The sequence below is a fragment of the Myotis myotis genome, unplaced genomic scaffold (assembly GCF_014108235.1).
Source record: "Myotis myotis isolate mMyoMyo1 unplaced genomic scaffold, mMyoMyo1.p scaffold_m19_p_3, whole genome shotgun sequence".
NCBI classification, from domain to species: Eukaryota; Metazoa; Chordata; class Mammalia; order Chiroptera; family Vespertilionidae; genus Myotis; species Myotis myotis.
Window position 1 is genome coordinate 42,977,747 of NW_023416335.1, and position 25,913 is coordinate 43,003,659.

General features: G+C 37.4%; 1 protein-coding gene across 1 annotated transcript in view; it reads right to left on the reverse strand.

Annotated features, from left to right (window-relative positions):
- Positions 1–25,913, reverse strand: part of GPC6 (glypican 6) — a 1,123,860-nt gene that overhangs the window by 899,508 nt on the left and 198,439 nt on the right. The gene's annotated exons all lie outside the window — the stretch shown is intronic.

Here is a 25,913-nt window from a genome sequence, read left to right on the forward strand (position 1 = left end):
AACTTGCCAGTAGGGCATTCTTTGAGTTTCTTTGAAGCAATCTACACAGTTGCTCAGATGCAAAAAGAAAACAAGATACACATCAATGGGCATAGGAGTCACCTGGTGAAAAGTCACATGTTCAGTGGGAGTCCATTTCTACTATAACAACTCCATAAGCATAGCTTCCAAGGCACCCCTCATGGGACCTACCACTTATAAGTCACCATATCTAGAAAGCCCAACATAATGGCAACTCCATTGGGTAGTAATATTCATTTATAATTCTTCCCAGGACATAGGCAACTTACCAATCAGGGGTCATGGCAAAAGTAATATTGCTAAGCAATTGAGTTGGTGCACTACCTTTAACGGGCTATCAGTATTCAAAAGTAGAGAGTTAACCAAAGTTCAAATTCTCATGCAGAAAGAAAAAGGTGTTTGCTAACATTTTGCATAAGATTTATAAGTGAAAACAAGAGAGGCAATTTAGTATATACATTTTTTCAAGACTTGGAGTTAGAAAACATGGGTCCGAACTTTGCCAGCTGCAAAACATTGGGCAAATTATTTACCCCTTGACTTTTCTTTATCATTAAAATGTGGATGATAATTGCTCTAAAACATATATTTTGAGGATGATGCCACAGGGCAGATTTGGATTAACTTAGAGCTCAATAAATGTGGTTTTTTTAAAAAATTACAACTGATGAGATAGTAAACTTACTGTTGGCTGATCGACAGTAATACCTGATCAGTATATGCGAGTCAAAGCCTAGAGTTTGACTCTTTACCATCAGCCACTAGTTATGTTCCTTCCAATCACTCATCTATCTGCATGCTACAATCTTGTACTCTTTGGAAAACAAGGAGAGTGCACAACTCTTTAAATATCCCCCATAGAATCAAACTAGGTGCCCAATAAATTCTTGTGGAATAATCACTAACAGAAAGCCAAACAGAACTAACAGAAAACCAAACTGTACCTTTTTAAAAAATGAACTTATTTCCTGGGGGAAGGGAAGGAGGGCTGGGTGGAGATGGGCAAAAGTGTGTGTGTGTGTGGGGGGAATATAGGACATCTGTAATAGTGCCAACAATAAAAAAAAAAAACTCATTTCTATAACATAGCAATATAGATTATCCCAATCCTCAGACGCAGTCATTGAAACGTATTCAATAAATATTGTTTGATCCCTCACCAAGAGTCAGAGATGGTGTTAGAAGCTGGGAATAGAACTCTTAACAGGCTAAACACAGATTTGCCCTCACAGACAACTTTCATGACAATTGAGAATGTTGTTGAAAAGTGAGTAAACACTCAAAATATAATTGTATATTGTGTTAGCTTCGTGAAGGAAACAATAGCCTGTGGCAGAGACTATGTGGGCAAATCATTTTATATAATGTAGTCACAGATGCTATCACTTCAGCAGAAATTTGAGGATTTATCCAGGCAAAAATTAAAGAAAGAGGAGAGGTCAAGGCAGAGACCTTGAATTATAAAAAAAGAAGAAAAAAGAAAAAACTAGTATATTTGAGGATGGAAGTAGACCATCTTCGGATGATGGCCTTTCAGTTTATTCATGAAAAAAGAAGGGGGAAAAGATAGCAGTTTACTTACAAGGCCACATTATTTCAAAAAGCCTTTCAGAGTGTGGTTCAGGTTCATTAGAATTGTTGTCGTTCAAGTGCTAACGTGGTCTCTATTTCAATCGACAAAGCTCTACCCTGGTATAGGGTGGCATGCGGGAGATTACTAATGAGATGTCTGCATAAATGGTGATAAAGGTCTACTGCTGAAAAACAAATCTCAGCTCCCAAACATGGCAATGACCTGAGCTGCACTAGAGCCCTTTAACTTTAAGCAGATCTGGTAATTAGATCAAGCCAGCAGCAGTACTTTACACCCAAATTGAATCAGGAAAAAACGAAGGTCCAAATGTTCAGCTCTTGCAAGATTTAATATAATCTATGTCCATCTGGTCTTTCGGTGAAGCAGATGAACTGTGGTAGCCATTTGGCAAACCTCCATTAGACACAGATCTTTAGACATTATTTCTTTCTGCTCTCCAAATAAGCACCAATGCAGGGCCTGAAGTTGTGCGTACCTGATAAAACATTCCCATTCCGAGTAGGAGGTTTTTAAAACTATTATTTTAAATCAGGGATTTGCTAAAAATAATAATAATAGATTATACTGCAAGTGCTTTAATTTCTAATCTGAAAGTATGTGGTGGCCAGAGTGATTTATGCAACATAATATTTGGGTTGAAGCAGAATGTGTTTTTCCTAAGCACCTGAAATTGGAGCACAATCTATTCTACTTCAGACAAAGAAGATTGTCCTAATTCTTAAATAAAATGATTCACACACAGGCATACGTTGGGTAGGCTTTAGAAATGTGTTCGGCAGGATTCTGAAACCCAAGGAGGCAAACAGCAGGAAAGTAGAGCAGAAGCAGGACAGAGGGCAGGAGGAAGGAAAGGGAAGGACAAGGTGACGCCCAGACACTGCCCGGACCAATGAAGTTGCTTGGCGGCCTACTGTTGTTTGATTATTTTCTTCTTATATGCACAGTGTGCTTGATGATTTTCTACTTGCACCCAGGAGAGTTTGTTTATTAAGTTAGCTGACCTCTTTATTGTAATGGCTTACACAAGTCATTCTTACGTAATTTATATGCACTCAGCTGTTCTCTTTTATTCCTTCATTGTTGTTTTCTTCAATTTTTATGAAATTTAAGTGGAGAGGGATTTTTTCCTTACAACCTTTACAAAAGCTAGAATGCATTGGCAAGCTTGAGTTTCTTGACTTCTTCATTTTTAAGGTTAAATTCTTAAAAAAATGACCACTTCTTAAAAATATAATTGTGAAAACTGCCTTCCAATCCTGCTGTAATACTGGAGAAGAGTAATTCAAAAGCTTTAAGTATATCAGTGGCTTCTTAGGTCCATGAGTTATCAATGTTTAAAAGTGTAGTGTCAGTAGAAAACTTGCATTTTTTCTCAGTAATGACCTGTGATAGGTTGGCAATCCTGATTAGTCTGTCATCTTTAGGCATCTGAACCTCATCATTCTCCGTCTGCTTTCTATATGCTCTATGAGTTCTGAAGGATCTTTTCAAGGATGATGAGGGATGGAATCTTTCATAAAGTATATTTTGAATCTCATCCAACAGAGATGACACAATAAATCTTCAAGCTATTTTAGACCATATGTCACAACTCTTGAAGGCAAACGAAGGCTCTCACAGCTTTAAGAGATTACTTAACATTGACAGCTGTTGAGGCATTTATCCTGATTTTCCTTCTTTCTTTCCGTCAAGAGTATCTACTTAAGATGGCATGGCTTGTGAGCTGGATAATGTGTAATATGCTTGATGTATTACCTGAAATCATATAAATGTCCCATGATCCTTCATGTTTATCCATTTCAGTTCACTCACAAATATTTGTACTAACTGTGCCCAGGCCTTAGGAATGTAAAAAAGGGATAAAACAAGCCATTAAAGGTAAGCCATAAGGTTACTTGGGGGGAAAAAATCATTATTGGATCAGAGAAAATTGACAGGGTACATTAAGCAGACAATGACGTTATCTAGATTTTAACAAGTGTGACTTAAGGCAGATCATCAAGCCCCTCTGGGGTTCAGTGACTTTGAATATGAAATGTATGGCTTCCCTATATTATTCAAATTCTCCCTATATAGTTTAAAAAGGTAATGGTACAGTGGGTCTATTATATGCCACAGTTATATATCTAAACAGTATGTAGGTACCCATTTGGATATCAATGAATTTTTTTAAATATATTTTATTGATTTTTTACAGAGAGGAAGGGAGAGGGATAGAGAGTTAGAAACATCGATGAGAGAGAAACATTGATCAGCTGCCTCCTGCACACTCCCTACTGGGGATATACCCGCAACCAAGGTACATGCCCTTGACCAGAATCGAACCTGGGACCCTTCAGTCCACAAGCTGACGCTCTATCCACTGAGCCAAACCGGTTAGGGCTGGATATCAATGAATTTTAAAGCTACTGTAAAAGGATGAAATTCCTTAACAAGCTTAATAAATGTATTTGTAATTAAAGATAAAAGTACTACCTGGCTAGTGTTGCTCAGTGGTTGAGCACCAACCTATGAACTAGGAGGTCACTGTTCAATTCCTGGTCAGGGCACATGCCTAGGTTGTGGGCTAAGTCCCCAGGGCGGGGGGATGCAGGAGGCAGCCAATCAATGATTGTCTCTCATCATTGATGTTTCCACCTCTCTCTCCCTCCCCCTTCTTCTCTGCAATCAAATATATATATATATATATATATATATATATATATATATATATATATGAAAAAGTACTATTTTTATATCTAAAAGTTCAAAAGGAAAAACTTGAATCATCTCTAGCTACAAGATTTTTTTAATTTATAGTTTTTTAAACTATTTTCTGATTCTAAACATTCAGAGAAAGATCAGTAGAAAAATTTGTAGTGATAGAAGAAAATTGGAATAATTTTTGAAAATGTTAATGCAGACATACTCTCTTTGAATATAATATTAAGTCCTTCTTCAGTAAGCAAAGATTTTATGTAGTGTATGCTTCTACACTGGCAGAGTAAACCTTGCAGTAACCTTCCCAGATAATATGTACATGGCTCAAAGTTCAAAAGTTGCTGCTGGGGCACAGCTTAGTGGTTGGGTGTTGACCTATGAACCAGGAGGTCAGGGTTCAATTCCCAGTCAGGGCACATGCCTGGGTTGTGGCCTCGATCCCCATGGGGAGGCACGCAGGAGGCAGCTGATCAATAATTTTCTCTCATCATTGATGTTTCTATCTCTCTCTCTCTCTCCCCCTTCCTCTCTGAAATCAATAAAATATATAATATATATATATATATATATATATATATATATATATATATATATATATATATATATATATATATACTGGCTGCTGAGGCTAGGTCACTGTGCCAGCTGGTATCACTTCTTCAGACATAAACTGCACCAGCTCTTGACATTTTCAAAGGTCTATTGTGGATAAGGGGCAGATGTGGATAAAAACAAAAAAGGTCTGACTATTGTAAGACTAAGTAAAAAAATCCCTTTGCCTAGTGAACAAGCTTCACATAATCTGTTTGGCTTCAGGCCAAATATTGGTTTCTAAATGCTAGACTTTCATCTGCCTGTATAGGAGTTACTCGGAGAATTTCAAAAAGTACCCACTGTCTGGAACATCAATAAAGATTCTAAGTCAGTACTGCAAGGATGGGGCCTAAAACCTGTGTCCTGAGAAAACTCCCTAGGTGAGGAGAGCACATAGTCAGTTTTGGGAAGTGGAGATACTGTCCTAGTTACATTAGCATCTTACTTTCAATTCTTTTTTGGCAGAACTAAAGTTAGTTCCTACCAGTTATTAAGCTGTAGACCACTGTGTATTCTAGAAAAATTAAAAGTTGTAGCGGGAGTATTATACTTTTCAGATAACTGATATCTGAGGTCAACAATACAAAACAAAACTCTAAGTCTGTCACTGCCAGATTCATTCAACAAGTGTTTACTCTCTACTCCTTATTAGTGCTAAATTAAGTTTTAGGGGCATTGGAAAATGAAAGCTTCAACAATGGATGGAATCCTCATTGTATAAAGTGCTCAGTTTCTAATCATAAATTCATATGCACAATATCAAAACCAGTAGATTACTTCATGTGCAATATACACATAAAATATTTTTAAACCGTGTTACTCAATATTGAGTCTACATAAGGAATAGAACACTAATGAATTCTAGAAGGGTAAAATCCATCACAAGAAGAGGTATAATATTAAGTACTTCGTTTATCTCATCAATATAGAAAATAAATGGTATAATTTTGTCCCAAATTGTTTTTTTACCATAATCTTCTAAAGGAATGACTCACTACTTTTACTTCTAGACAATTACTACATTTTTATTTGTTTTTCTAATAAATCAAGAACTCTACTTTTCATTGAAAAAATTAAATAATCATCTTGCTTATATTTATGAGCTACACAATGGAATTACATCATGGATAAGTTGGTGACTTTTAAATAATTATTATCATCATTAAACATAAAATGAAATGCAGTATTCTCTATTGAGTAAATTTAATTGTGCAATTTTTAACCTAACTTTATCTTATAAAAGTAACCGGAAGAACATATGAATTTAAACCTTTAACTTAAAATATTATGGCCAAAGGTTCTCTATTTCCAAACTGTCAAATATAAAAACTGATATTACTGCCAGAGTTTTCCCCAAGGTTGAAGAACCAGCAGTAATTAAAGAACATTTATCCAGTCAAAAAACAGAGACACAATATACAGTATGACATCAACTTGGCTGCCACAGTCTCTCAAGGTCAGGAAATCCATCACAGTGACAACGGCTCATAGCTAGAAACAGGGCAGAGTGACTCTAATGAGTAAGAAGCAAAGATAGTATTTTGTAAAGAAGCCAACTAGACATTGCAGTGTAGGAAAGGTGCCACCAGAGACTCCCTGAAGTTATTTCAACCCCGCCATGGAGACAGACGACGATAAAGCAGATAAGAGTGAACACACAGCCTAAGCCAACAGAACAGAGTCAGTCCTGAGGATTCCTTAAATCCTGAACAAACTGCATTGATTTAGAAGCATTTACGTGGTTCCCACACTCTTAGTCGTAATTGATATATCACACGGCACAACTTCAGGGGATGCCATTTACCTAGAATACACTGAGATTACATTTTGTGAGACTGAAAAGTCTAGTAGCACTATATTCTAAAATTATAAATACTGACCCCTGACTGTGTCAGAAAACCTCAAGGTAATAGCCAAGACAGGGCATCTAAATGAAAAATTACAGGAGAATATAGTACCTACAAAACTCAAAAAATGACACTGCACCACTACACTATGTTAAATGTTAGAGGAGCTAACAATTGTAGCTTAGGAAATCCCAGGTCCAGTACTTTTCCTAAACTCTATGTAAATGAAGCAATAGTACTTGGAGATTTGGGGTTGTAGTGCAATGACAACTCTATTTTTACAGTCGGTTGCTGTCATTTGAGCAATCAATGAATCTTTTCATAATTATGACAGTGTATTATTAGAGAAAAAAGTTAAGCCAAAGAATGCTTTTATCTTTTATTTGTAAACAATACTCAAGTGGTTCCTTTCAGATATTATTTTAAACAAGTTGTTTGCTAAAAATATAGATGTAAAACTTCTCCATTAAAAAAATCAGTAATAAAATTCACCTCTAAAGCAATTATTTTACTTAATGCTTTCTACCGAAATTCACTAACCCCCAAATTACTCTACAAATATAGTGTCAACAAGTGTTAAATCAGGGACCTGTTGGAATAACTCCACTGTGACTAAATGGCATGCATATGTTTTTGGACATAAAATGTATTGTTTCTGGAAAATAAGATAAATGAATATAATTTCACAATAAATACTATGTTGTCACAGCGGCCTCAGGAGAAATGTATATACTAGTGCTCTAGAATCTAGGAAAGAAAATTAAGTTGTTTTGAAACATTATAAATGTTTACATCATAAAGCTCTAGTTCCCATTACCCAGGATTTAACAGTGATAGAATATTTCCCCCAATTTCTTGACTTCTGCCATTATATTATTCTAATTGCAATACTTATTACATTGATTCATTCAATACATTATTTCCTTCAGTATCAGGCATGTATTATTCTTAATACTGAGGATACAAGTGAAAAAATAGAGTTAGTTATCTGCCTTCATGGACTTATCTTTGGGTAGGAGAGAAGAGAGAAACTTGCAGACAATGGCAGGAAATGTACGAAACAAGTAAACTGATTAAAAAAACGTTTGGAGTGTGATAAATGTTATGAAGGAGATAAACACTATGAAGGATGATATGAGGGTAACTGGGGGACACTTTGGGAAGGGAGGAGTTAAATAGAGTCTTTACACCAAAATTCCTTCTACCTAGACACCTTATTTTGTGTATCTGTGTCTCTGCTGGGCAGTTTATGTGATCACAGTGCTGCAACCTTTGAGACTCTCCTTCCTACAAAAATATATTAGATCAGAGAAGCCCCCCCCCCCCCGAAACACACACACATGTTCTCTCAGCCTCCTACCATGGTTATCTATGCATGTGTATTACCATAGTGTATCAATAAATGGTTTTATTCATACACATGCACCTTCCATTTTCATTGTAGGAATGAATCTTTGCTGAATGAGGGGGAAGCAGAAAAGGAAGACTAATTAATAGTTCAACATTCCAAGTCCTAGACAAGCAATCTTATTTAACCACATAGCTGCAAATCTTTTCAAGGTTGCATTATAGATGTCCAGTGTTTTTGAATATTCATCTTTGGGTAAAGATATGTGGATAAAGTTTTATTGCTTCTTTTAAGTATTTTTGGTTTTCTTTCTTGCCACCACAGGAAAAGTTGCATTTCCTCACTCCTTTGAATTTAGGGGACAAATGTGATTTATTTCAGTCAATATAATTTGAGCAGAAGTGACACTTCCCATGGAGACTTTTTTTTGTTGGTTCTAGGCCTTCCAATACTCCATCCCCTTGGCCTGGAGACCATGGAAGCACATGCTACACGCAGGCTCAATAGTAAGTCATCAAATGATGGTGGAAGACACATCAGGATTCCCTTTGGAGTTTGAAAGAAATAAAACTTGGCTGTTTTAAGTCACTAGAATAGCCTATGCTAACTCTTAGGAGTGGAATCCTGTCCCTCTAAAAATTCATATGCTGATGTCCTAACCCACAGTCTCTCAGAATGTGACTTCTTTAGGATATGGGTCACTGCAGATGTAATTAGTTAAAATCATATTGGAGTAGAGTGGGCCCCAAATCCAATATGATCAGTGTCCTTATAAAAAGGGGAAAATTGGACACAGGCGCACGCACAGCAAGGACACCATATGCAGATGAATGCAGGCATCACGGTTATACAGCAGGAGCCATGTGCAGCGAGCCACCAGAAGTTGAGAGGGAAGTCTGAAATAGATTCTCCTTCATGGGCCTCAGAAGGAAGCAACCCTGTTGACATCTTGATCACAGACTTCTGTCCTTTAGGACTATGAGACAATAAATTTCTGTTAAGCCACCCATTTTTGGTCCTTTTTTACAATAGCCTTAGCAAACGAACGCTCTGTCCCAAGAAAACTATATATCGTTTCAAGCAGAAGAAAGTACATGTATGGGGAAGAGAGGGCATAACTAATAGTGCAGTAGCTGCCGAAACCGGTTTGGCTCAGTGGATAGAGCGTCGGCCTGCGGACTGAAAGGTCCCAGGTTCGATTCCGGTCAAGGGCATGTACCTGGGTTGCAGGCACATCCCCAGTGGGAGATGTGCAGGAGGCAGCGGATCGATGTTTCTCTCTCATCGATGTTTCTAGCTCTCTATCTCTCTCCTTTCCTCTCTCTAAAAAAATCAATAAAATATAAAAAAAAAAAAAATAGTGCAGTAGCTAATACCTTTATGAGGGAATCCAACCTATTTATATGACACTAGAGGCCCGATGCATGAAATTCATGCAAGAATAGGCCTTCCTTCCCCCGGCTGCTGGCAGACACCCAGTAACCAGGCTTCCCTTGCTGCCCCAGCTTCATCCAGAAGGTCATCTGGTCCAATTAGCATATTACACTTTTATTATAATAGATAATACTAGGGGCTCAGTGCACGAATCCGTGCACCTTGAAAGGAATTGTGGGCCGCAAGGCTGTGGTGGGCACAGGGGCGGGTCTCGGCCCATCCTCCACGCCCCCACCTGTCCCCTCCCACCGCGGCCCTCAGTCCCCTGTCTGCCCGCAGCCCTGCTCCTGCCGCCACTCCTCCCATGCACTGTTGGCGACAGCCACGCTCACACCCGCTGACGGCACGGAGCAATTGGGGCTGGTGCAGAAAGTGGGGCCAGCGCCATTAGGAGGGGCAAGTGGCAGCCACTACCCCAATCGCCCCTTAGAAGCAGGGGAGGTAAAGAAGCCCTCGGGCAATTGGGGCCGGCAGCCACTGCTCACACCTACTGACAGCTCCAAGTGATCAGGACCGGCTCCAGCACCAACAGTGGGTGCTAGTGGAGGCTCCGGAGCCGGCTGTGGGTGCGAGCAGGGCCAGCACTGGCAATGGGTGTGAGCACTGGGTGGGACCGCAGCGCACAGGGGCAAAGAATTTTCAGTAACCACCAGAGGATCTTTCCGATGACAGCGACCAGTGCTCCGCCTTGGTCTGGCACCCCTAATTACCTGCTCCACCATCCCTCCATGGCTGATGCCCGACATGTTCTGCACTCTGCCACCTGCTGCTGACACCTGCCTTGTTCTGCATGTGCCACCTGGTGGCTAGCACACGTCATAGCGACCAGTTGTTCGGTTGTTCAGTTGTTCCACGTTCGGTCTATCTGTATATCATATATATATAGTGGTAATTTAAAATTTCTTTCATTTTCATCTCAAAAGTGGGGATAATTATATGTTTGATTTTTTTAAACTAAGAAAATATACTTATGTTCAAAATGAAAGTACCCACACTTAAATAGAAATAAAGCTTATTAAATTTTCTCGGAAGCTAGTTCCATATTTACGAGATCCTATTCTGTTGTTGCTTAATTACAAATGCTGAAGCTTTTAGCTTCAGAGGAACCGATATCTTTGCTATGACTGATTAAGGGCTCAGAAAGTGTTTACTAACACATTAATCTCCAGGTGCAGAGAAGTCAAGACACTTGTGAAAATTCTCTAGTCCTCACACAGGTTGCCTCGGGAATCAGGGTAAAGCTAGAGTGCTGGCTCTCCAAGATAGCACCTAAACCCATCAACTTCAAAGAAATGCTGTCTAGACAAAATAAAGATTCTACTTTCAGGTAGTTGGCCTGGAAAATATAGAGAACTTTATAAGACTCTTTCTTTCTGAAATGAAACACTCCATGAACATCAAGCCCATGACGCAGAATTTAGAAACACAGGAGATGCTTGATATTTGAGAGGGCTGTGACCCTTGCAGAGAGCACCAGGGCTCTCCAGGGAGACCACTTGCAGACTGGAACAAGTGATGAAAAGAGACACAATGCAATGTCTCTGATAGGCCGATGACTAGGTCCTTTCATGAGCTTCATCTCACATACCTACTCAACCACAATGACAATTCTTTTATCTTAGAACACCCCTACTTCTTGCCTTTACAGATGACTACTACAATTTTCTCGCTATCTTTTTAACTTTTTCTTTAATTGCCTTTCCTGGCTCTTAATTTTTGAGTCTACCTCTAAGGAGATATTTATCGAGTGCTTATTCCTTTATTCTTTCCTGTATATGTTCGTTCGTTCTCTCTCTCTCTCTCTCTCTCTCTCTCTCTCTCTCTCTCTCTCTCTCTCTCTCTTCCCCCCCCTCCCTCTCTCCCTCCCTCCCTCCCTCACTCCCTCGCAGGTGGCAAGGAAATAATCACAAGCATTATAGCCAGACATACCTAAATTGAAATCAGGGCTTCAGATTGGCTAAGTGGACAACATACTCCCCTGATTTCATTTTACTTCATTAGGAAATAACCACATTTCCTTTAGACGATGGTTATGAGATTTAAATGAGCTTTGAAACATGTAAAGTATACTAGTACAGTACATAGTAGGCACTTCACAAAGCCTAGTGCCTGACTCCTGAAGATCTCAATATCCACATTTCAACTGTTGTCACAACGTAAATCTGGTAAAGCGAATGAATGAAAAGCTTGCAATGGAAAGCAGTGGTTAAAGACAGGGGCACGTAGTGCGGGATTGGAGGGAGAAGAAGGAGAACTATGTAGATTTGAAAAGTGGAACATGCAATTCGGGAACGACTTAGATATCTGACACTACCAATGTTTAATAATTCAGGAACCAAACAATGTCTGAGGCTGAAGAGTGTCCAGGAAATGGACCCCTCTTGTTGTTTTGGATACTGTACACATGAATTTATTAATCCCATGCCAATAGTTTACCCTTTAGGATTCACATAACAAAGCAGCCATGACACACACCTAGAGGACATGAGATAAGTATACAGAACTAATGCACATAGAGAAAGATATGAATGTGAATTAATATCTGAAGCTGGAGAAAGGCTGGCACATTTCAGGTGTTGGAGAAATGAACAAGTAGCAAAACGGGAAGGGTTTTGGAACAGGGAACCGGATTAAACTCATCTACAGCAGTGGTTCTCAATATCTACTTTAATTCAAGTTCTTTTTTGAAGAATATAAAGTCGATCCACTGTTATTTGGAATTTTAATATAAATAAAACAATAAGACTACAAGAATCAGGGCAATGGGCCAAAGTGTTGTTGCCACACTTGATCATCAGTAGAGAAAAAGAGAAAATTCTAAAAAGGTTTGTAAAACTTTCACTTGATACTTACCATTTCATGATCAATAATCTCAATATTCATAGACATTTTTGAATTATGTCACTCGTGTGATATGACAACAGTGATTCTTAAAGAAGCTGTTAAATAGAAGATACTATCTTTTTAAACAGGTGCCACTTGATTTCAGAGCTGTCAAATCCAAGGACAATGCTTATGAAATCATCCATTGTTAGTAGGCTGAGGAAACATGTTAAGAAAAGGAATCAATACCTGATGTGCTTTCTAATATCTTATGTACTCTAAGCAAATTGAACAAGTGTATATACAAGATCCATGCTTTGTATGCAGTAGAAACATCTGCCTCAGAGTATCAGGCCTTACTTAAAATACTGAAAATGATATATGATGCTAGTTGAGAAATAGTTATTACCACGGTTGGTTGGACAAAGTTATTTTTTTCTAAAAGCAAATAGGCTGAAGCATGACTGCCAACCAATTTCACCTCTCACAGCTACCACGCAGCACATAGCATCATCTCGCTACCTAACACATTCTAATAAAGTTACTCTAACATAAAATACTGCTGCATACTTAATGACATTGCAAGTTGAAGCTGCCCAGACAAAGCATTTGCTATTATCTTTTTAATGTTAGCATAAAGATAAACCCAGCTAAATGCCATCTCTATTTTTTTTCTTGCACCTAGATAATCTATACCTTCTCTGAAATACACTTCCATGTTGCTCTGGCCTATAAATATTGGAAAAAGTCAATACAAATTAAATGCATTAATAAGTTTTACATAGGAGCATCTGGCGGCTGGCGCAATCATAAATCTGAAAACCCAACCAGAAGCACATGATCCCTCAACTAGAAAGCTATTACCTTTTTTTTAAAAAAAAAGAAAAAAAAAGAAATGGTTTTTAAATTTAAGATCATCAAACTAGAGAGTGAAACAATCTTTTAGCACAGGGATCAGCATAGATTTTAAGGTAGTGAAAGTGTTAGGCTTTGCAGGTTATAGGTCTATGATGCAACTACTAAATTCTGTGGTCAAAATGGAAATGAACCATATACAATATGTAAATGAATGGACATGATAATGCTCCAAAACAATTTTACCTATGGGAACTAAAATTTAAATTTCATATTTCCACTTGTCGGGAAATATTCTTTTTTTTTTAATTTTTATTCCCAACATTTAAAAATGTAGAAGTCCTTATTCACTTCTACATTTTTTAATGTTTAGGATACAAAACTAGGCCACAGGCCCTGTAGGCTTTAGCACATCATGTAAATGACTAAAAGGAACTAGAGGAGGAGCTACACAGAGAGCAGGGGCTTTCTCACTTCAAAGACTTGCAATATAATCTTTAACTTCAAAAAATGTAAAGATTCAACATTCATATTAAATAAATGTACATATTTTGTGAGTAATTAAAAACATTTTTTAGAGAAAGTAAACTCATTTCCTTACCCCCACCAACCCTATCCTCTCTCCACATGCTCTCTATCTCAGTGAGATACCCAGTTGCCCAGTCCTTCAACTAGATAGTATCTTTGATTCCCTTGTCTCTTTTGACCCTCTCATCCAATCAATCATTTGCTCCTACTATTTCTTCCTTTTATATAACTGACCAAGGTATCTATAATGCACTACACACTGATCTCGGCTACCATCATCACAAGCTTAGATTACTGTAATAGCCTTTTCACTGGTTGACACACTTTTATGCCTGCAAAGTTTCTGTTGAGAAATCAGCTGACAGTCCTATGCTCACTTATAGGAAACTAACTGCTTTTCTCTTGCTGCTTTTAAGATTCTCTCTTTGTTTTTAACCTTTGGCATTTGAATTATGATTTGTCTTGGTGTGGGCCTCTTTTGGTTCATCTTGTCCAGGACTTTTGTGCTTCCTGGACATGTAAGTCTATTTCTTTCACCTGGTAGGGGAAGTTTTCTGTCATTATTTTTTCAAATGTTTTTAATTTCTTGCACCCTCTCTTCTCCTTCTGGTGCCCCATGATGCAAATGTTAGTACACTTGAAGTTGACCCAAAGGCTCGAACTTAGTGAATGCTTCAAGGAACTTAGTGAGAACATCAGTGACATAAAAAAGGACCAGTCAGAAATGAAGGCTACGCTAACTGAAATGAAAAATAATTTACACGGAATCAACAAGAATCAAGTCAGTGATTTGGAATATGAGGAAGTAAAAAAACTCCCCATCAGAACAGCAAAAAGAAAAATGAATTCAAAAATATGAAGACAGTCCATTTTCTTCATTGCAGTTGGAGCTTTTATCTTTTTCTACCTCAAAAGTAATCATATTAACATTTCCATAGATGCCAATGGCTTTCTACTGTTTTCAGGATAAAAATGGAAAGTCCTTATCATGGTTGGCAAGGTCTCTTCACAAACAAGCTCTTTCCTAACATCATCCTTACCTTGCACTCTATTGAATGAAACAGAGTTACTAAAAAGTGGGAAATAATGGAGCTCCAGCAGCTTCTAGTCCAGGGGTGGGCAAACTTTTTGACTCGAGGGCCACAATGGGTGGAAGGCCAGAACAAAAGCATGGATGGAGTGTTTGTGTGAACTAATATAAATTCAAAGTAAACATCATTACATAAAAGGGCACAGTCTTTTATTTCAATAGTTTTATTCATTTCAAACGGGCCGAATCCCACGGCTGTTCTAATCCATTCACAGAGGTACACATTCCCCAAGGGAATGAGGAATGTGAAGGAGCTACCATTTCTGTCCAAGATATAAAAACACCAAGAAGAAATATTCCTAATAGCCCCCGCCCTGCTGCAAAGAAGAGGGTAGTATTGGGTGGGAATGATGGAAGGTTATGGCAGCATCAAGTCCTTGAGGGAGTTTTTCTAGGTTCATAATAGTTGAGTGACATTAATTTTCTTCATTTAAAAAATAAGAATGAACACCGATTGTTGAGTTCCAAGTTGACATAAGCATTTTGGGATCACAGATGAGGGGTCTCCCGTAATTAAAAGATATGCTGAAATTACTCCATGAAATCAGGGTATTGCTAAGGAACAGAAACAAAGGGCTGCCTTGTTATTTGTGTTCTCTCTGGAATTGTTAACTTTTTATGTTATTTCCTCTGGCTTGACCAACTGTAAATATTTAGCTCTTGTGCTAACAAAGAACAAACAGCAAGTCTGAGAAGCTACTAATGGGAAGTGAGAATAAACCTCAAGTGATAGATAAAATAAATAATGAATTCTAAAGACCTGTGACTGAGAACAGAACATGATCCAGTGAACACAGCCCAGAAGTACAGGGAAGGGATGGGACATTCTTCCTAGTGAGTGGAAAATTTGATCTGCTCTGTGTAGTCTCAATATTTAATTGACTCTTCTTGTTTAAAGGAAGTGTGAATATGTGCATCCATGGAGTGCAGGAGAAAGAATTTGTTTGGAAACTGACTAAGGCAAAAATTGTTATATAGGTGAAGACATAAAGCTCCCCATCTGACGACCAGGACCCTCACAACAATGAGCCCTCCTGCCTTGCACACCATTCTAGACACTCTCTGAATCATACTGTATGCTCCAGAAACACTAAACTGCCTATATTTCCACACCACTAATCCTATAATGCATGGTGGGTACCTTCCTCCTTTCTTACTTTTTTTTTTTAACACTTTATCTCAGACTCTTCCATAATAAATGAGGAAATCCATCTCATCTGTCTTCAGCACAACCTGCATGGGCATCCTTATTATTGTACTTTGGTCACTCGTTTCACAAATACTTAAACATTTATTCTATGTCTGGCTGGGTTCTAGGCTATGGGTATTCAATATCTCCATTGAATTTATAAGAATTCAATGTCTCCATGTCTTTACAGAGTCAGCTCCTTGAAGGTAAACACTTTGCATCTTTGTTTACATAGTAGGAACTCAATACTTTTCACTGAATGAGGAAGCAGATTAAGGAATGAAAGAAGAGATATGCATAGAAATCTTATTTTGATCTTATTGTTTTAAGAGCATGAACGTAGGAATCTCCCTGGAGCTTAATAAAAAGAAAGATTATTCCTTAAATCTCAAATAATTATTTATTACTGCAAAGGACAGAAAGACCTTGTGAGAAACACTGTTTCACATATAATAGAACAATTCCATTTAGATATAGAAGACAGAATAAAATCAAGCCCTGATGCAAGTCTCCAGATTACATGATAGTACTCAGTCTTGCCTGACAATGAATATCTAGAACGAAAAGACTCTTATTTAGATTCTTGTTTGAATATCTAAATAATGGTTCTAAGTGATCCTTTGACCATGGTGATATTCATACAGAATAATATGACATCCTCCACCTACATTGCCTTTCTATGAAACCTAATATGCATATGATTATCAAGTTATCATTAATTAATTCTCCATAGTCTACTCTAAGAAAGTTGATTATAAATAAAAGCCATAATACAGATGGTTAAGAAAAACATAGAAAAAAATTATGGTAGAGATGGGCATTGGTGCCTCAGCTCCATGTACAGAATCATGTACTAAATTAAAAAAAAAATCTCCATTATCTATTTATCTCAGGAACGAATAATCTTTAATGACTAGGAGAGTCCAAATGCCTGATTAGATCTATGTGGGGATTAGTTCATTAATGCCAGGGCTAACAGACTTAACTCTGTTCTGAAAAACCTAGTTTGCTAATAATAAGAGATCTTTAGAAACAACGAAAACAACAAGCCATCTTGATGAAAATTGTACAGAGAATTTTATAGCCAGTATCCATGTTACTGAGACATAAACGCATCTGATAAATGAGAAAGGAATGATAACTCAAACTATATTATAACAGTAGATATATGTTTCTCAAATTGAAGATTTTAAGAATAATAAAAAATAATTTTAAATTTAACTTTTGAATATTTAGTATGAAAGTTCATTTGGGAAGAAGGCACTGACAATGCCTTAATCAAAGTTCTGTGCTCCCCTCTATCTAGGAAAGGGATCCATTACTCACCATGGAACTTTGGAGAGAAGCAGCAGGAAGGACACAGGGATCAACATACAGTCTAATCAGCCAAACCAAATTTAACCAAATTTTTAAAAAATGAGTTATACTTTCAAATATTCTATGCATATACTCATGATGGATAAAATCAGAAATACCTTTTACTGATCATCTCCTAAACATGGCAGGGGAAGTTTTCCAGGTTTTAGCTTTAGTTTGTCTTTGAATCCAAAATATAAACACTAAAATATAAATATTCAGGCTAAAAAAAAAAACACAAAGAAATTCATAAAGAAGCCACAAATTCCTGACTCTATGTTCTGATTATTTTACCAGTAGCATGAGAACATGTGAATACCAAGGATCATTTAACAGCAGCTCAAATCAAGTTTTGGTGGCCCATCAAATGGCAAAAAATCCTGCAACCATGATTCTTTTTACTTCTATAAGTGGATTCTAGATCCAGGTTTCACTTGATTCTTGCTGTGATGGAGGGCAGGTTACTTAGCCTCTCAAAGACTGTTTCCTTTTCTATAAATGGTGATAACAATAGTGCATTGAATTTTTGTAGGCATTAATAGAGATAATATATGCAAAATTCTCAGTAAAGAACCTGAATTAGAAAGCTCCTGCAAAACATTAATAAAATGCTTAATATGTCTGTTAATAATACTGAATTTTTTTAAAAAAAAGCTCACTTCACCCTCATAAATCAGAATCTCATTTTTTTTTAATGTAATGGCAGTAAAACTTTAAATGCCAGCAAGTTAAAAAATAAACTGGGGAGTGGGGGTTAATGGGGGGGGATAAGGACACATTTGTAATACCTGAACTAATAAAGAATTTAAAAAAAATAAAAAAAATAAACTAGGCCAGCACCTAATAGAAATTATCCCTTTTCAAATACAGATTGTTAAAGGAAAACTAAGCACTGAATCAAATAGGAAGAGGGGATTTCTCTATATCTGTCCATCACATTTTTACCTCAATGCAATCTGAACTGTCTTTGAGAAACCAATGTTTGTCATCATGGAAAAACATTTGAGGGGAATTAGGAAAACTGGATTATAGTTATCATGCCACGTCTACTCCTGTCAACAGGCCATTTCTGCTGCTTCTTAATGTGAACAAAAGATGGTTTGTAATGGATAATAAAAATGCAACTTGGCAGTAAAACCTTATTCTAGCTTCACTGATGATTGTAGAAGCTTCTAATAGCTTACTACCCAGAATAACTGAAAAGTAATTTGTGACTGTAATATTTCTGAATGACAACTCATATGATCTCAGAGGGACAGGGAGTATGTGGAGTTTTTAGGTCAAGGTACCTAACAAAGAAATTCTAGACTAGGGGACACAAACTGGGGTTCTAAACACAACATCTCTGAGTGCTGTTCAGTGAAAGAAGCGCAGCAGAGGCTATGGAGGAGTCATTCCAAACCAGCTACCACATGCAGATAGCTTAATATTTTTTTAAAGTTTTATTTATATTTATTGATTTCAGAGAGGAAGGGAGAGAGAGAGATAGAAACATCAGTGATGGGAGAATTATTGGTTGGACTCCTCCTACACACTCCCTACTGGGGATCAGGTCCAGTGCCTCAGGCATGTGCCCCAACCAGGAATCAAACTGTGACCTCCTGGTTCAAAGGTGAATCTCAACCACTGAGCCACAGTGGCTGGGCAGATAGCTTAATCTTACGTTCATTTTCGAAAGATCTAATACAGATTACACAACAGAATTCCAAAAATCAAACAAAGTGTCTAGTTCAGTCATAAAGCCAAGAAGACTCCTTGAAAGACCTTATATTATCTTGTATTAGGTTAACATGATTACCAAAACACTACCTGTTCAGATTCTGTTCGACCATATTTCTATTCCTTTTCTTCAACTCTCCTTCCCTCCCTGCCAACTTTGCCCATGAAAATGTATTTCCTCTCACTCTCACCCCAATGGAGATGAAGAAAAACAAATTTTTCATGGAGGGTTCCTTATATAACCATCCACATCCATTTTAAATCGGAGTTTAGCAAATACTAACATTTATTTATTTTTAACATGTCTTTCTTTTTTCTTTAAATACTTATTGTTGAAAGTATTACATATGTCCCCAATTTTTCCTCATTGATCCCTTCTAGCCTGCCCCTCCCCACTGCCCCAGGCCCTCACTACCCCATTGTCTGTGGCCATGGGTTAAGCATATATTCATACATGGTCTTTGGTTGATCTCTTCCCAGCCCCTCCCCACACACTTCCACCTTCCCTCTGAAATTCCACAGAGTGTTCCATCTTTCTATACCTCTGGATCTATTTTGTTCATCAGTTTATTTTGTTCATTAGATTCCACATATGAATGAGCTCATGATACTTGTCTTTCTTTCCTTCCTTTCTCCCTTCCTTCCATTTACTGAATGTCTACTGTGTCCATGACAATATGCTGGTGCTAGTAAAGATAAATAAGACTCCATTAACAAGTTCATAATCCAGATTGGGAGACATTCATTTCAAAGTCACATGGTTGGAGTACAATAGATTATACAGTGCAGGATGGTGAAAATACAAAGGATGAAGGAGGCAATAATTCGCTGTGCAGAAGGATGAAAGAGACAGTGAAGAGTACACAGAGTCTTGAAAGAATGAAACATCTTTATTGCTATGCTGAATTCTTGCTCCCTTTGAAAACAGCAGAACTGACTTAGATGTGTCCAACATTAGATTCTATCTAGAATTGTAGTCTGTGTTAAGCATGCACATCACAGAGAAATGATCCTTAACAGCCTGAGTAGGACAGCATTAGGAGGAAATACTCTTCATCTATAGCTTTCCATTATAGAAAATGAGCTTATATGCACTCAGGTAACTATTCCAAAAGATAATGGTATTACACTCACTATTACCTAAACACAGACTGGGTATGAAAGGGGGAAAAAATCCTACTAACACAGAGAACTGTATATTGTAGTTTTCCCATTTTTCTAATACTCTCTACACTCTAACTTTTAATCCATAAGGAAATATAATTGAAATAACAAGTAGGCTTATTATAACAGAAGCCTATTATAACAGAAGTCTATTCCTACAAACTCACAAAGACTAAATGATAGTCATATGAAGAGTTGGTGTAGTTGTAAAAATAAGTTACATATGTTGAGATGAAAGATTCAATAAAATCCTATTGTTTCTAACTATAAAAGAATATGCTGAGTTCAAGATTTAGTGAGATGAAAGCATCAAATTCTGTACTTGTACATTTTTTTTTCCAAATATGACTACCAAAAATACTAGTCATATTTATAAATGTGTGTGTAATGAACTGCATATCATACACATAAAATAGGGAAAATATTAAAAGGAAATTATTATGTTGCCTGTCAGAAGCAAAATGTAAAATTCAAAGCTTTGCATTAAACTTTTATGAGACCTTCTGTCTTAAAGAAGAGGCATTTTAAAGGATTCGCTGTAAAAATATATTGCTCTGGTTATATCATAGTTATGGCATGTTTGTGAGGATGGATTAATTTTTCAATTAAATGGACCTTGGAAATTAGATAGCAGTACATTTCCCCTGTCTTCATCACCACTCAACACCTGTTGACAACCACAACAAATAATTTCATTTTTACATTTTATTGGAAATCATATGTTGTGTACCCTCAAAAAGTATATTTTGATAATTTTTTTTAAATTATAAAACTTCAATAGGTAGATTCACTAATAAATGTTTATAGTTATCTAAAAGAATTTTGAAAATCTAAAAAATAACACTGAAGTAATGAATTATGTGTATGTGATCACTGAATGAAAATGAAATCCCACAGTACCTTCCAAGTATATGCAATGATTCCTGCTATTCTAAGCAGTTTCTATTTTCCCGAAGCCGTGCTTTATAGCATTGTTACTATTATTTAGCTGCCTAGATCAAACATCACTGATACATTCTTAATCTTCAGAATAAAGTTCAAATTCCTTAGATTTTGATTATTAAAATTATTAAGACTACACACATTTTAAGTCCAATCAAAAGTCCTAGCTTTCCATCCCACTATCTCTCTTTTTAACTCCTTGTACCCAGTACCTGAAAATATTGTTTTAACATCAGTAATCTCAGCCTAGTATATCCTTGATCTCCTTCCTTCTCCCGCTGAAATATTTTGTCCCCATTTAAAAAAATATGTGTTGTTGTACCCCCAAGTTTGACTTTCATTAAGTATGTTGTCAATCTGCCTGTGTCCCTGGAAAGACTGTATATTCCCTAAAGACCAAAAGTATGAGCCTCTTTGTCATCCACTGACAAGCACTGTGCTTTGCACCTAGTAGGTGCTTAACAAATCTGTTTAAAAGAATTCAGTGAGGCCGAAACCGGTTTGGCTCAGTGGATAGAGTGTCGGCCTGCAAACTGAAAGGTCCCAGGTTCGATTCCGGTCAAGGGCATGTACCTGGGTTGTGGGCATATCCCCAGTAAGAGATGTGCAAGAGGCAGCTGATCGATGTTTCTCTCTCATTGATGTTTCTGACTCTCTGTCTCTCTCCCTTCCTCTCTGTAAAAAATCAATAAAATATATTAAAAAAAAAAAAAGAATTCAGTGAGAATGTATGACCTACTTAACTTGTTAATCTAGCCAGACTCCTTGTTCAGCTACTTATTTTGCTATCATTTGTTCAATCAACATCTCAAAATACTCCTAATGAAGGCAAAGGCCAGACAGAAAAATAATATTCATAATGATTTATATCTAGAAATAATTCTGAAATACGATTCACATCATTAAACTTTTTAAACATCTGATAAAATCCTTAAAGAGCTTATCATTATTAACATTGATTTTTGTAGCACTGGCTGTTTTATATAATATATTTATAGAAGAAAAAAAGGCAAGTAATCTAATAATAAACAATTGAACTGTAAGAAGATTGTGAATAGGAGTTAGGTTCTTTGAGTAGCAAGCACTGTTTAAATATTGTTCTTTAAGCTATAAATAAACAGATGTTAATATAAAGGCCTCCACTTGTTTTCCAGAAAGCTCTTAAAGCCATTTTCAAAGAGCACACACACAAGTGATATAGTGGCTGAAACTGAAATGCTAATACAATATTACACATCAGTCTCTAATTTCTACATAGCCATAGTTAGGGGATAAAGAATCAGTAGGCTTTATTGACTATCTTCAATTATATATATATATATATATATATATATATATATATATATATATGGCAAATAAATGTCCAAAAAGAAAAGGTCAAAAGGTCATACTTTGGTAACTCAAAGATTGTCTTAATGAGCCATGGTTTTCCCAGAAAAGGAGCTTGTATCTAGTATATCTATAATATATTTGGGGATAAATATGATATGGACAATCACAGCAATCACTGAGCATATCCACCCTGTAAGATACTGAAACACAGTGCTATAAGCTCTTGGCAATGTGGATAATAAAGAAATGTGTTTTTGTAAGACTCATGTTTCTTTGAAACTTTTTTTGTGTAGTTTACACTGGGGGTTGGGGAGGATATGGCTGTTGGTAGAGGGAGAAGGATGATAGAAAAATATATAAGCAGATTGTCATCCTAAGGAATATTCATTTATCCCAGTTTCACATGTAATCTTCAAAACACACAACATGTCTTAAATCAAAGTCTTTTCCATTTCCACTGCGCACCACCCTGGCTTGGGATCTCATCACTCCAGCCCAGTATTGCTGCAATAGCAATTTAACGGGCTTCCTTTCTTATAGTCTTCCTTGCTCCCATTCCACCTGCAGGATTCATTCCAGATGCTGCTAGTATAATCTTTCTAAAGTCCTTTTCATTGTGTCTTTCCTCTGCTTAGGAATCTCTGGTGGGTCGTTTTCACTCCTCAAATAAAATGTATTCTTCTCAGGCTGGATATCAGCGCCCTCCATTAATCTTTCCCCTCTCCCAATAAGGAAGAACCTCTCTTCCAGTCTTTAAAATCAAGCTGAGTTCACGTTGTTACTACTCACTCCACTCTTTCTGCTCGAATGTTCACACTTTCCTGTTTAAAATTTAGATTATTCCATTCAGCGGAGTCTGCAATTAGCCATCCTTGAGTTATTCTATCATTCCTGAGAATCCCAGAGGAAATGTTTATTTCCAATGCCCATTACTGGTCTCTACTCGTTTCCTAAAATATGCCTCCCTGCTCTCTACCTAGCCCGTCAGGTGAACTGGGAGCTCCCCAGGCCAGGTGAACGATCTATTTTTGATACCCTACCTATTATCTGGCAGAAGCCTGGGTGCTTAGCACAGACCTATTGAGGAATAAATGGTTTCTGTTTTGCCTTTTCTATCCCACTTGGTTCAACTTCCCTTGCAAGAAAAATGTTTACTTAGAATAGTCATAAAAATAAAGATAACAATGTTTTATAAACCAAAACACCCTGTCCGGTGAAGCTCAGTGGTTGAGCTCTGACCTATGAACCAGGAGGTCACAGGTCCATTCCAGTCAGGGCACATGCAGGAAGCAGCCAATCAATGATTTTCTCTCATTGATGTTTCTAACTCTCTCTCCTTCTCCCTTACTCTCAGAAATCAATAAAAAATATATTAATAAAACAATGATTTAAAAACCAAAACAGACCAGCTGGTGAGGCTTAGTGGTTGAGCGTCTACCTATGAACCAGGAGGTCATGGTCTAATTCCAGGTTAGGGCACACGCCCAAGTTGCAGGCTTGATCCCCAATAACAGATGTGCAGGAGGCAGTGGATCAATGATTCTTTCATCATTGATGTTCCCATCTCTCTCTTCCTCTCCCTTCCCCTCTGAAATCAATTTGGAAAAAAAAAAGAAAACAAAAAAAAAAACAATAAAACTCATAGATAAAGAGTGTTTTTAGGTGTTTCTCCACTAAGGCCTCTCCGTACAAGTGACCAAGCAGCAGAAACTCAGGTGGTAACAAAACCCAGATTGGGACAGGGAATTCTAGGAAGCATAAAAGTATTCAAGCAGTTGAAGACATCTGTTAAGAAGACCCTGACAATCAGAAGTGGAATATGAGAAAGCTTTTACTTTGAAACTCCTTGGCCTTGACATTAGGCTCCAAGGATCATCTGGCCATACAGTGCCTGGATTATTCGTTTATTAACTCACTCATTGCCTGAGCCAACACCAGTTATACTACACAGCAAAATACATAAAATAATGTGCGGCTGCTGTTCACTGACTTGCCACACACTGAACACTCCTAAAGCATTCACTTATAAAAAATATACAATTAATCTTTCAATTATATTGTGTCATTATCATGATTTTGGAGATGATGAAACTGAGACTTAGAAGAGGTTAAATAAGTCTCCGAAGGACACACAGCTAGGACATGGTACAGAGAAGGTGCCAACCAGGTACATATGATGAGAAAGTCCTTAAACTCTGTATCAAGCCTTATATAAAATATATTTAATATTTGAATCCTGAACTGGTAGTCAACCTACTCTAAACTTCTTTAACACATTCTGTGCAGTTCTGTTCAGAACATAAACCTTTGCAGTGCAGTGCTATATTAATCTGTAAATATGCCATCATCCCTAATAGGTAGGCAGCACACTTTTGGAGGTCAAAGGACTTTTTCATGGTTATCAACTGTTCATATCACAGTACACAAAGAAAGTCTAAATACATGGCAGGGATATATGGTTTCATGTTTACACAGGCACGCAGAAGTGCGACATTCAGGTCTTTCAACCCTCTATCTATACACTGGACCTTCAAAAACTATACCCAGCATTTGTATTCCTTTCCCGTTAACCCTAACATTCTAATGCCTGGTATTGCTTGTCAGACCATTTAACCATCCTTTAAAAAATGTTAAACATATATCAACTTGGATTTTAGTCTAGGTATCATATGGTGGTGGGAGGGTACACCATGTACTCATTGTGGTCTGGGGAGAGCATTACACAGCACAGGAAAATGCCTGATTTCTTGTCCTGAGAGCTATAAATATAGTCCATAGCCTGGCTCTTCACTTTTCCCATTGACAGTTGATGTGCACATGGTTTCCATGTCTTATTTACAATGACATTTTCCTTCCATATGTATTCCACAGTCTTCTGCCTTTCAAGTTCATTTCCATGATTGTTGGGGCTTAAGACCTCCATTCTATTTTTGATATGGAATTGACATAGTCAGCTGCTGGCTTCTATGTTATATACATGCAAATCTCTTCAACTAGACTTGTCCCTGGGGATTTACTTAAGCAACACAATGTGCATTACAGTCAAACGTATAGCCAAGGCTCCTCTGGGAATGTGATCAGCCCAGGAGGTGGCTTTCTGGGAACACCAAGGGCAGGTGTTAGTGGTGGGCCAGTAAATCTAGATCCTGGAGGCATCACCCTGTCTGTGTCCATCTTTCTACAAAGCCCGCTGGTGTCTGCAATCCAGAAAGGAAGTCTGTTAGCTGAAAAGTTCCCCATCTGATCTTTGCATCTGCCTTGCACCACAAAGTCACTTCATTTCAATTGTCCCAAATCGTACCTCCATTCACTACTGGGCTTGTGAGATGAAGGAATTAATGCGATTACTGCAGACTGAAGAGCTTTCCAATATTATT